Raw genomic sequence first — 14,151 nt, forward strand, 5'->3', positions numbered from 1 at the left:
ATAAACTGCAGAGATTTCAGGTCAGGAAGCTCTACTGTACCTGAGGGTTAAAACAGTTCTGGAGTTTGAGGTACTGAGTAAAGGGAAGGGGAGAAATCTTGCTTTGTAAAGTGTGACTATTATAGATAAGGCTTAACTTGCTCTCTAGAAAGAATTGTGCCATTCTCAAGGATCAGTCCTCTGCTGAGCACCAGGATGCCAGATATAAGTGGAGCAAAGAAGAAACAAAAAATAAAGTTAGTTAAATATGCATGCACTTATATGAACTGAAGGGCTCAGGATTTGGAGAGAAGAAGTGCTAGCATTTTTTAAATTCACAAATAATTACACATATATATATATAATTATATAAATATAAATTTATATATGCGTACTTACGGAATTCACTGAAATGCTTTGATATATGTTTAAATTGTGGCATAATTAAATCAAGTTGATTAACATATCAATCAACTCACATACCTATTATTTTCTGTAGTGAGAATATTTAAAACCTACATTTTAACAATCTTGAAATATACTTTCTAAAATTGAAATCCAAGGACTATTTTTAATCTTATCCTGTAAGAGAAGGAATGAATGATTAAAGGAATTCTCCCAAGGTAATGGACAATCTAGTGCCACAAAATCTTATTATAAGAGATTCCTTCAAAATAATTGAAATTGTTAAATTGTTTATGATTCTCATATCAGATAAATTACCCATGGATTAAAAATAGATCATCGTTTTTCTTTTTTCTCTTTCTAGGTTATGATCTTTCTACAAGATATTAAATCTTTGCTAAGAAAGAGACAATACAAGAGATGAGATGGTAATTTCTACTTAATCCTTTTCTTTTAATTCAATAGTTTGTGAAAGTGAGATGGACATAGCGATATTTTTAAGTTCTCAAATAATTCTTTATTTTCTGGAAGAGTGGAGTACATGAAGTTTGACGGGTTTGAAATGACACTGAAAAAGCGGAAGCAGGCATGTCCTTACTGGATGAAATCATCTCAAGCTCAGTCGCTCAGGAGGGTTGCATGATTCTTCGCCTTCCTGTGCCACACATTCCCAGACCTACTACAGATTGAACCATCAAGTGGTACTGATCAAAAAGATATAAAATTTAGAGACTACTATAGGAATTACTTCTCGCCAGTGACACTCCAAAAGAGTTTAGAATTACTAGCACAAAAAAATATCAACAATTAAAAAATAATAATAAACTATTCAGATTTATTTTGTGCCTGTTTTCAAAATACAATGTCTCTTTGATATTTAGGGTAAGGTCAAGCTACTGTTCCCCTTTGACAGGCGATCACTTCACTTCTCTTATCATCACAGACTTTCTGTTCTTATCTTCCTCCTTCTATTGGTGCTTCTTCTTGTCTGTTTGGTCAGAATCTCATATTCATTGGACAACACTATACACAGGGTTTTCTGTGTTCAAAGTTATATACATATAATCGTCCTTCCTTATCCATGGAGAATATCTTCTAAGGTCCCCAGTGGGTGCCTGAAACTGTAGATAGTAGTGAACTTTATTTATTCTATGTTTTCCCCATATATGCATACCTATGTTAAAGCTTAATTTGTAAATTAGATATAGTGATTAACATCCATATATAATAACAAAATAGAAAAATTATAAAAATATACTGTCATAAGCTGCCAATATTAGCAATGTTTAGCTTTGGAGCTATTACTAAATAAATTAAGTTTTATTCATATACAAGCACTGTGATACCAAGAGTTGGTAAAAAAAACTGAGATGACTACTTTGAATAAACCTCAGGTGGCACATACAACCTGGACACCATGGACCAAGAATAATTCATGTCAAAGACAAGAAAGAGGAGAATGATTTCTGAGATTTCTGCATACTCAGAACAGTGGGAAACTGGATGCAAATCATATACATTGTAATTTTCCATATTATGTTTTCTAAGCCCACTTACATGTAATTGGAACAGCAGAAGGAAAACCATGGAGAAAAGCACTTTGGTGAATTAAAGTGCCTTGAAACCTGTGAAGTTTTATATCAATATAGAAGGCAAAATTTGTATTTCTCAATAATATTCTCTTTAATACTAATTTTATTGAAATAAGCATGTTTATTTTCATATACACACGTTTCCAATGACACACCCCTGGGAAATTACATTTGAAGATTTTTAGTGTGAGAAAATATTTCAAATTTTATCATCTAGAAAAAAAATACAAAACAAACAACAACAACAACAACAAAAAATAAAACCCCAAACTAGAAAATCATAGAAAAGAAAATTTTCATGTAGAAGAAAGCAAGAAAAAAGGAAAAATATTATGAAAGAAAGTAATCTAAATGGTGCAAAAAATATAAATAAAGAACAAAAATTAATAATATTCAATTAGGTTTTCTTTAGACCTTTTACATTTGACTTCTGAAATGTTTCTAAATGCAAGATGATCTAGATAGAGAGGTTCAAGCATAAAAGCAGAACAAAAACTTAAGTATAAATTAATAGAAAGTCCGTGATATACTACTGAAGCAAAGTATGTTTTTAATCCAATTTGTAGTATAACTTAATGTTTTACCTCTCTATTTAAGATCATTATAATTTCAAAATTGCACCATCTGTTCTACTTCATTGAGCTACTTAGAAATATTGCAAAGTTATAAAATACCATGCCTTTGTCCCTGTTAAGATTTGTCACTCTGAATACATTTTCCTACCACTTTGTACACTCAATTCTGCTGGTTGACAGCCAGATATGGTTTGTCACTGATTTTGAATATCGCCTTCTTTTTTCACTATATGTTTCTCAAAACTTGTTTTTTCCCTTCCCTGAAGAAAATTGGAAATTTATTTAATATATAAAAGATTGAATATGTTAAGAATGATTATAATCTATATTCAAAACAGTTATAGAAAATAGTCCTCTATAATCCAGACACAATCAACTATGGCTTCGTGAGATATATTTAAGAATAAACCATTAAAATAACTATAATATTTTGGTAATATTTTGTTTCATAATTTTATTGATTTATGTAGAGTATATTGAATGACACTTAGTAGTCTTAGTATTATGTTGTAATTTTACCTTTTTATTGGAATATCCCTCTCAAAATTAAAAACAATTTTGTTTCTGGGCATAGACTGAGACCAATAGTATCTGTACAGAGGGATCTGAATGAAAAATTTCCAACCAAATACAAAAAAAAAAAAGAGGAGAAAATAATATTTGATCTCTCAGCATGCATTAGTATAGAAAGAAATAGGAAAAAGAGCAAAATATTCCAAGAGAAAGTAATCTAAATGCTGTAAAAATCACCATCAGTAAATAACGAAACTTACCAATATTGTTATGTTGGCAATTTTGTATTTAATTTCTTATAACTTAATTACTCATAATATTTGTTGATTATTCTTACAATATTTGTTGAATAGTTATAAAATATTTGTTGAATAAAAGTGAATTCATAAATGAAGAGTGAAATCAGTACCACTATAATTAATCTGTTTAGTATTTAGTTTGAAAATCTTGGTGATAGATTTTTCAGTCATGTCATTCTTTGCAGGCAGATGACAGTACTGCTATACATGGCAAGGAAAGAAGCAGAGAAAAATATTTATCAAGCAATAAACACAGAACAGCAGAAAAATATATGAAGCTAATTCAATTCTCAATATGCTTAGTATAGCAATGATGTCAAAGCGAAGAAATACTTGAATTATTATCTAACCTTAATCATCTTGAAATGGTAATTTCAAATGTTTCAATTCACTCCAATTTAATGTTTTCCTCTGTGTTAATTTTTTTATTTGTATGTGTAAACTATGTATGTTTGTGTATTCGGTATATGTGCTTAAAATTATCTAAGCTAAATAAATGCTATGATGTCTGGAATTTACAATTTGATTCAGATTATCCATTAATGAAGGCGAACATTAATGAAGGGATTAAGAAAAAACCACAACTCAGTAATAGTTGATAATTATTGATGTTGGTTGATGTGGTCCTTGGAATCTTTTTTGCTAATTTTTCTGATTTTTATCTTTTGAGATTTTTTACATGAGTAGATGTTATATTTCAATGCATGGTGATATTATTATTATTATTATTATTTTGGTTTGTTTTCCTGGCATTTTTTTCTTCTTGCTTTAAATGCCTAAATGAAATTTTAGTATGCTATACTTTGGAATCAGTTCCATCTTCCCTTACTTATTTGGGTATATGGTCATTTAATTTTCCAGATGTTGTGGAGACCTGAAAAATAGTGGAAATCTGTCTAGTTTTCTACATCTTTCAATGAGTTAGGTTTACCCATATGAATTTCTCTTGTACTTTGATGGAGGAAAATGAGGGAAGACGTTAGTAATGAAAGTGAAACTATAAGACATCAACTTCTAGCCCTGTCTGTCCAAAGCTTTTTTGAAGATAACAATGAAAGAGGAATTAGATCAGATGAACTTGGAGAAAGTACAAAGATAAGGGAAGAGTAATAGTTAGTGGAGAAATATGAAAAACCCCAAATATTACTAGGAGAAAATAAAATAAACACTAAGAAATTAACGTTTGACTTTTTAATTGAGAATATAAAGCATAACCTTTATTAAATAATACAGGCAGCCTCGGACTACGTGAACCCAAATATGTTATTCCTTTAACAACCTAGTAATCTGTCTTAATTTTTTTCTAATCCAATTTAATAACAAAATAGACCATCTGTTATACTTAACAAAAAATTAAAAATTTATTGAATAGTATAATAGGAAGGAACATTCATAAGATTGGACGACTGTATTTTAAGTTATTAATAATGTGAACATTCATTTTTAATTTACATATTTTCTCTAAATTTTGATTTTTAAATTAGAATATCATAGTCATGGACATAAAGTAGAAGAAAAAATATGAGAAATAATTGGAAATGTATAAACAGGCAAAGAAATAAAAGGAGAGAGAAAGAGAAAGAGAATGCTACATCTTTACCTACAGATTTCTGAAATGATAAATAAATGACACTTCTCTCTTTGGACTGAGAACTCCGTCCAGATTTTTGCTATCACACAGCTTTGGAAATGATAAAATCTCGCTTATCTTGGATGAAGAAAATATGACTTTCTTTTTTTCTATCAGGATCCAGAAAAGTACTTCACACATTTGAAGAAGGTTTGTACACATTTTTCATAAAATAAAAAAAACCTAATATATGTAACAACAAAAATAGAAAATTAAAAGAAACAAATATGAAACACAAAAACTTGAACAAAGCACTAAAAGTCTGAAATGATATTAAAAAGTAATTTTATCACAAATCTTCCAATTTTTGCTTCACGAAATGAATAAATCACATGATAAACAATAAATAAATCATGTAATGAAATAAATAAATTATATAATGTAGTACTACACTGGAAACAGGAAATAAACTTGTTAGGTTATTATAGTGACTCAGGTAAAAAATGATAGTGTCTTGGTCCAAAGGAGTATTGGTAAGGGAGATTAGAATTAGGTACAAGCGTGATGTAAATTATACATGGATCTGACAGGATTTAATTTTGAATGGAATGGGAAGGAGAAGAGAAAGTAAAAATTTAAAAATGACTCCATGTTTGGTAGGCCTAAGAATATGAATTAATAAAGATAACATGCATTGTGTTTGAGAATATCACTTATACAACAGATTTGGAGGGATGTCAAATTAGTTTGACCATGTTAATTTTACATGAATCTTGAGATTTTGAGAAGCTGGGAGTAAAGACACTTTGGGGAAGGGTATTTTCATGCATGCAGTCTTTTGACTCCTGCTGGGCTGAAAATGAATGGGCCTCACTTACAGTATGTCCTTCCCAAGAAAGAAAAAGGTTTTCATAGCAGTGCTACATTTATTATCTGGTAAGGGAGTATCTTTCCCTGTTTTAGTCTATACTTTGGTGGAGGTAGGAATGGGGATGAGAATCCTTCCACTGCACATAAGAGACATGTGTGCAGGTCAATAGACCTGCATAGGGTGGCAGAAGGGATCACCTGGCCTGAAGGAACTAGCATCCATTATCAGCTGATTTTTTTTTTTTTTTTTAGACTTCTCCATGGAATAAAAGTTTCTTCCAACAAAGTGATTGACTGCCTTTTGTTTTCCTCAGCAAACCCAAGATATGGTAGGACAAGGATTCAGATTTCTACTCCTGGTGACAGAGAATGGAAGTTACTTGATTGACAGAAAGATGGAGTCTTTTTTTTTGTCTAAATAGGATTTAAAGTTATTGACCCGGGTGAGGTAGTCTAGGAAATGAGTCTTTAAGAGAAAATGGTTGGGTGTTAATTGCACAAAAACAGAGATACTTAAAAATGAGGATTACTTAGTAAGAATTGTTTCAGAAGTCAAAGTGGAAGGAGGAAAACAAAGAGGATCTAATGTGCTAAAGGATAAACATGTGCATCATTTCATGTGTTTCTTTACTCCTGAAAAATATTGGATAACTTTATGCATCAATGTAAATAGAGATTTTTCTTTGCCACTTAAAAAAAATATTAAAGAATCTTAAAATTCTTTAAGAAGCAGATATGGGAAGATGTACAAATTTTTGCAGTTATGCATTTATTTGAATGTAAACTGATGCAAAAGAGTTATACAATTGGCATATATATGAAATGCATACTAGAAAGTGGCACAAAGAAAGAAAATGGCCTGTCAAGGTTAGGAAAGATTATGACATTTTGGGCCAAATTATTCACTCTATTCTTATAAACCACATGATTTGTCCTCTCCCAAACATAAGGCTATCTGGTGGGAGAAATGATGGTTATTTTTTTTTGTTTCCCCTTTCCAGCTCTTTGCATACAAACTTTAGCTATTTAAAGGCACTGTATCTCTAAGTCTTATCAATTATCAATCATGCTTCAAGATAGGTCTTTTAAGATTGTCCTTTTTCTTATAAAATAGTGTTAATTCATAATTTACTTAATCCTATGGAACTTATTCTTACTGGAATAATAGCAAAAGAAAAATATTTAATGACAACTGGAACAATATTGAATTTAAAAGAAGAATAATTAAGAAACAATCCTGAGAAATGATCCCCAATTACTTAGTTTGGATAACCAACACTTTTAGTAATATTCGAAGATTATCCTTCATGTGATTTGTATGATATCAGTTGTCTTATTTTCTATATATTATTTGGTCTTTTTAAAACTTCATGATAAAGTGGTGAAAATATAGATGAATTACCTAAGTTAGCAACATTAAGTTTTCCTCATAATAGTTATGATTTATTTTATCTATTTAACTCAGCTTAATCTCTTTCAGTTTTCTTAATCATCAAAAAGAGGAACATTAAGCATAAAATTTAACTAATTACATTAATTAAGTTAAAACATAAGTTAAAATTTAATGTGTCCTTAAAATTTATATAAGGAGAGGTAAAAATACCCTGAATCCTAAAACGCAACGAAATAATTTTCTGGTTTTTTAATAACATTCTAAATGAATTTGTATTTCAGGCACATGTTTAGATCCATACATAACTGATTTCATATAATAATGAGATGAGGCCTAACAAGGTCTTATTTAAATTTGACCAGAAAAAGCAAGGTTTGTTTCTAATTAGATATGCATTTCCTGGTAGTAGGTCTTTTCTTACAGTAGTACTTGAGATCCCATAATAATATGTCTTAAATCTGCTCTTGAAACAGAAACCAATCATTGCTTTTGTTTTTATGCATTTAATTTGCAAAGCATATAAGCTTAAATAGATTCATTTCAATATATTTTGTTATTGAGAACATAATAGACTTCTCTTCCACATATTATGGTTCTGAGAAAACCATTGAAAAATCATACTGACTTTACAATAATAAGAATAATCATAAAAGCACAATAAAGTAATTGAAAAACTGCATACATTTAAATGACTCAAGTATACACAAATGTTGATTTGAAATATTACATAAATTTAAAAAGCATTATTTGGGTTTATGTCCTAATATTGCAAAAAAATTCCTCAAAGTGTGAGTCCATTGCTATACAAAATGAAAAACCAAGATATGAAGGTATACATTGAAAAATAAATGAAAACTATTTAAGGCCAAAATGTAAAATTTTGTACTGACAAATCAGTTCTTATTAAGTGCTAATTTAGAAGTCCATGATTTTACTTTACAGGTAATTCAGGTTTTGAATTTTATGAAGGTCTACCACAGATATAATTATCTCTCCCTAGATAAAATATCTATCAAAACTAAATTGAAGTCAACACAGAAAAGTCATTCAGATAGATTAGAAATACGAAATAAAAATGTCTCAACTCTTTAATGCATATTTTAAAATATCCTTTTTAAAATGTAATGACACTTATGAAAACTGGAAGTGATTGGAAAGTGGCAGTTGTCTTTGAGGCAATGATCAAAAATCAGACCATTATATCCCAAAGCAGTACCCTTTTAGTGACCCAAATAGAAGTAATCCTCATAGAGTGGTTGTCTATATTGTTTTTTATCTCACATCCTTAAAGGCAAAGAAAACAGTAGGCACTGTATGATTTTATACATGAATGTTTATAAATTATTCATAATGCCATAATATTCATACTGTATGTGCATTTTAAGATGTACTCATAAATTGGTAATTAAAGATGAACATGAGGAAAATATTTTATGATTATCATTTTATATTTATATTAATCTCCCAAATTATTTAACTTTATTTGAGCAACATAATATAAAGATACTTATTATTTCAGAACATCTGAATGTAACTGTGATATAATGACTCAAAGTCTAATTTTAAGTACAATTTAGTTGGATGGTTGATCAGAGCTAAAAACATAATCATACAGACACACTGTTGGAAATGAAAAAAGTGCTTTTTCTGTAAATGAGAAGCTTTTAAAAACACTCATTTTCAACAACCTGTATCCATACAATATTCTTGTTTTGGAAGCAGTCTTTTTATTAACTCTCCTTTAGCTTAAAGGTATGTTTTTTTTTTTTGTTTTGTTTTTTTTCTGAAAAAATCTGCTAGGCAGCATCTACTGACAGTGAATTATTATCCCTAAAGATGTCAGCAAATTTGGAAATGTCTTTCTGTAAAAGAAAAATAACTCAGGCTTAAGTTCAATATGAGATATCCAGTGAACTTCTCAATGACAGAACAGCTTTTCAGAGACACCACCTAGTATATTACTGGCATTATAATGGATCTATTTTAATTTCTTATTTTCTTAAAAGTAACCATATTAAATTCACAGATTAGTTTCTAAGACATACTTCACATTGCAATGATGTGCTAAATAAAAACAACAACCAAAGAATAAGTTGACTTTCTTTCCTGTAGATTTTTCTATTTCTTTAATAAAAACGTGAAACATGGAGTCAGACATGCACTTATTGAGCATGCTATCGAGTAGTGTATTAAATTTCAGTATTTACTGAACACATGTCATGTTCTATTTGAAATAATAAACAATGTTAGGAGTTCTAATACTTCCATGCCACATCCCAATGTGGTACAACTGTTCATAAATGTTAGGGAATTGTATTTATTTATTTTAAATATTTCTTTCTTGGGAAAATAATTTGGATTTTTCTATTTTCAAAACTATGTTAGAGCTTTGTTTCCATTTAAGGGACCAGATTAATTCTCCTACCTAAAACCATAGTAAAATGAAGTCACATATGAAACATTAGACATCACACAGCAAAGACATTGTTCCCTTAGAGAGAAAAGAAAAAATGTTGACAGCACTGGTATTTTCTCAGCTTACAGCAGAAAGAACATTACCAGGCTGTGTCTCTAGGAGGGGAAAGACCGCCAGGAGCTCAATGGATTCCTGAACTGAATCGATGAACCTGAGAGTCTGGGAGCTCAAGGGCATTGGAATACAAAAGGCATAGTTATGGAAGAGAAACTTAGGTAGAGAACTCTGGAATTGTGTAGCAGGTACCTCCCAAGCATTCAAAAGAGTACTGATCAGCAAACCTATGTGAGAAAACCTACCCAAGGGCATACAAAGGAACAGGTTAAAAAGGATTAGAAGGAGCAGTACCTGATGCTCACACAAAACTGGAGCATGCCTATTCTCACCATCCAGACTAGGAAACCTCATAATTCATGGGACATTGAGTAGGCTACTTAAAAGAAAATGGCCAAAAGAGCAGGGCTACCAAACTATAGAACAGTTATTCTTAATCAGGAGATTTTTTTTCCCCCCAGGGAGTACAGAATCATATCTGGAGATTATTTTGTTTGTTGAAACTCAGGTAGGATAGTTATCCGATTGGTAGGGGCTAGAGTACTGAATTTTCATTGTACAGATCAGTTCCTTTTCATAAACATATAACAAAGAACTGAACAGCTCAAAATGCTAATCATGTTGAGGTTCAGAAACCTCATCCTAGGTTAAATACTATTGAGATCCTTCCAATAAAACTGTAAAAGATATCTGAAGACATCACGCTATTTCCAATTAAATTAATTATCACCATATACAATGTTCTAAGATATTAATAAAATAGTATAATTGTCAGTATTTAGCAAGATAAAAATGCATGGTATCTCCTATTCAATAAAAAATTATCAGCTTATTAAGAATTACCAAAATATGACCCATGGTGAAGAGAAAAAGTTCAAGTCAAGCCAACTCAGAACAAACATGCCTTTAGAATTGGCTGTAAGTAAAGGAATTATTGTAACTATATTCTGCACATTCAAGAAAACTAAGCTGGGACTTGGAAGTTATAAAAATAATCATATTGATTTCTAGAAATTCAAACAATAATGTCTGAGATAAAAAACTTCATTGAATGAGATTAATAGTTGATTAAACTCTTAACAGAAAACATGAGTAAAACTACACCTAAACACATCACAATCAAATTGTTTAATAACTACTGATGAGCAGGATATCATAAAAGAAGCCAGAGGGAAAAATACTTGTACATCCACAGACAAAGGTAAAGATGACAGCCCCTAGGAAACCACGCAAAGGAGAAAACAATGAAATAATTACTTATTAGTTCTGAAAAAATTAGGACCGTAAAATATGTCCAATGAAGTACCTTTTAAAAATGAAAAAGATGTAAAGACATTCTCAAGTGCATAAAGACCCATATTGCCACAAGTAAAGTGTCTGGCTCCCTTCCAGAATTCTGTGTGTGTTTTCTGAAGTTTGCCATAAGCAATTATAAGCTTGTTTGGCAGACTAATTGTGGGAAGGAACTGGTGTGCAGTTAGGAAGTTGCCATTTCAGGAAGGAGTTGGACTCAAGACTCCAGTTCCTTGGGGCAGTCATGCATACACAGCATACCTGGGCTCCTAGACCAGGCACTCAGAGGACCCCTTATTAGGAACCTTGTAAAGGCCTTCACATAGGGAGATCCTTGGCTAAGGTATTTTTCTCAATTTTTCCTCTACTTTTCCACCTCAATTCTTCACTGTCCCACTCATTCCTCTCCAAACTCAGGTCTATGTGGTGGCAGGGGGCATTTTCTTGGGATTTCTCATCCGTGAAATGATTCCTGCCACCTGTACTTGGCATAGGACCCTTTTTTCCTGACTATCCATATGGAAAAATTGAACCCTTAGGAGCCAGCCTTCTGTGACTCTTGCATAGACCACTCTAATAAGTGAACTGAGACTTGATTAGTAATTTCAGTGTTGCTTATTGTTCTAACTGACCACAGTCCCTATAACCAATGGATATACACTATGGAGAATGTTAAAATAAGTCCTTCAATCAGAAAGAAAACTCTACTGGCGTCCAGGGAAATATGATTATGCCCCAAAATAAAGAATACAAAAGCATATATGTCTAAGCTTTTTTCTTAATTTCTAATTCAACTTAATAGAACATTAAAAGTTTAAACAGAAATAAATAATAGCATTTGGTTTTTTATTCACATATAAGTAAAATGTTCAAAGGCAATAGCAGAAAGGTTCAGAGGAAAGAAATGCAAATAGACTATTTTAAGATATTTAACAATCTGAAATTTGGAATGGTTCAATCGAAATATGACAGAAAAAGGAAAAGTAAAATAAAAAATAAACAAAAAAAACAAAATAAATAGCAAAAAATAGAATTAGATATCACCATACCCATAATCACATTAAATATAAATGGTCTAAATACCATAAAGAGTAGATATTGCCAAGCTAAATGAAAACACAAAGCCCAATAACATATACAAACTTGAAATTAAAAGACACAAACATGATAAAAGGAAAGGAACAGAACAGAAATTATGAAAAGCTATTTGCTGGGAATGGAAGTATAGCTCTATAGTACAGCATGTGCTTGGCATGTGTAACATCCTATAATCTAATGTCCAGTAAAAAAAAAAAAAAAAAAAAAAAAAAAAAAAAAAAAGAAAAAGCAAAAAGAAAGAAAGAAAAAAAGTACAAGATATATGTACTGCTAATATTAAAAAAAGGAAAACAGATTATAGACATACTGAAGTAAATTTCACAACAAAGAAAATTATGAGGAATAAGAATTAAGACAGTTCTTAATGATAAAATAGTTAATATATTAAAATCTCAGAACAATAAAAATTGTTTAGGAACCAAGTTTCAAATAAAATACATGAAGCAAAAAAAAAAAAAAAAAAAAAAAACAGGTTTTCAAGAGTAGCAGACAAATATACAGTAGAGTAAATTAAACAGAATTTTTCTCTCAATAATTCAGAAAAAGAATAATAATTAGTAAAGATATGAAATAATTGAACAATACTATTAAACAATTTGAGCTAAAAGACACTTATAGCACATTTAATAACCAATAACAGAATACATAGTTTTTTTTTAAGTGCACACAATGCATCACCCTTAAAAACTGAAAGGTTTCCTCCAACATGAGAAAAAACTAAAAGGATAATAATTCTTTGTTTACCCTTCAATTTCACATTATATTAGTTGTACTGAGTCAAGAAAAATAGATTAAATTAAGTACAAAACTAAATAAAAGGAATTCATTTTGGAAAGGAAGAAGGATAACATCTTTTAGGACATGACACTAGTATTACTTAGGTAAAGAAAGCGATAAAATTAATAAAACAATGCATTTAAGAAAGTTATAGGAAACAGTTAAAAAATGTGTGTATACCTGTGTGTGTTTGTGTGTATAATATATATATATATATGTGTATGTGTGTGTGTATGCATATATGCAAAAGAGCCACAAGTTAAATGTTAAATGCTATTTAAAATTGTATAATGGTGTCTGTTGTAATCTTTCCTTTATCCTCATGAATTCTAGTAACTTGAGTTTTCTCTGTCCTCTTCATTAGTGTGGTTAAGGGTCTATCGATTTTGTTTACTCTTTCAAAGAACCAACTTTTTGTTTTGTCAATTTTTTGAGTTGTTTCTCTTGTTTCAATTTCACCAATTTCGGTTCTGATTTTAATTATTTCCTGTCTGCTACTATTTTTGGTGTTGATCTGTTGTTCTTTTTCTAGGGCTTTGAATGTAATGTTAGATCATTTAGTTGTTGACTTTTTATTTTTTTAATGTACTACTTACAGAGTGTCCCAGAAATTTTGATATATTGTGTCATTGTTCTCATTTACCTCTAAGAATTTTTTTTTATTTCCTCCTTGATGTCTTCTGTTATCATTGCATCCCTCAATAGCATATTATTTAGTCTCCAGATACAGGAGTAGTTTTTATGTTTATTTTATCATTGATTTCTAATTGCATTCCATTAGGTTTGATAGAATACAAGGTAGTATCTCTACTTTTTTGTATTTACTAATGGCTTTTTTGTGGCATAGCATATGGTCTATTTTGGAGAAGGATCGATAAGCTGCTGAGAAGAGAGTATATTTGCTCGATGATGGATGAAATACTCTGTACATATCCATTAAGTCTATATCATTGATTGTATTTTTTAGTTCTATAGTTTCTTTGTTCAGTTTTTGTTTGGAGGATCTATTCAGTGGTGAGACCAATGTGTTAAAGTCACCCACTATTATTGTGTTTTGGTCTATTTGATTCTTAAAATTGAGAAGGGTTTATTTGATGTACATAGATACTCCATTGTTTGGGGCATAAATATTTAAAATTGTTATATTTTCCTGTTTTATGGTTCCCTTAAGCAGTATGAAATGTCTTTCTTTATCCCTTCTGACTAACATAAGTTTGAAGTCCACTTTATCTGATATGATGATGGAGACTTTCTATT

The sequence above is a fragment of the Sciurus vulgaris genome (assembly GCF_902686455.1).
Source record: "Sciurus vulgaris genome assembly, chromosome: 4".
In the NCBI taxonomy this organism is placed as follows: Eukaryota; Metazoa; Chordata; class Mammalia; order Rodentia; family Sciuridae; genus Sciurus; species Sciurus vulgaris.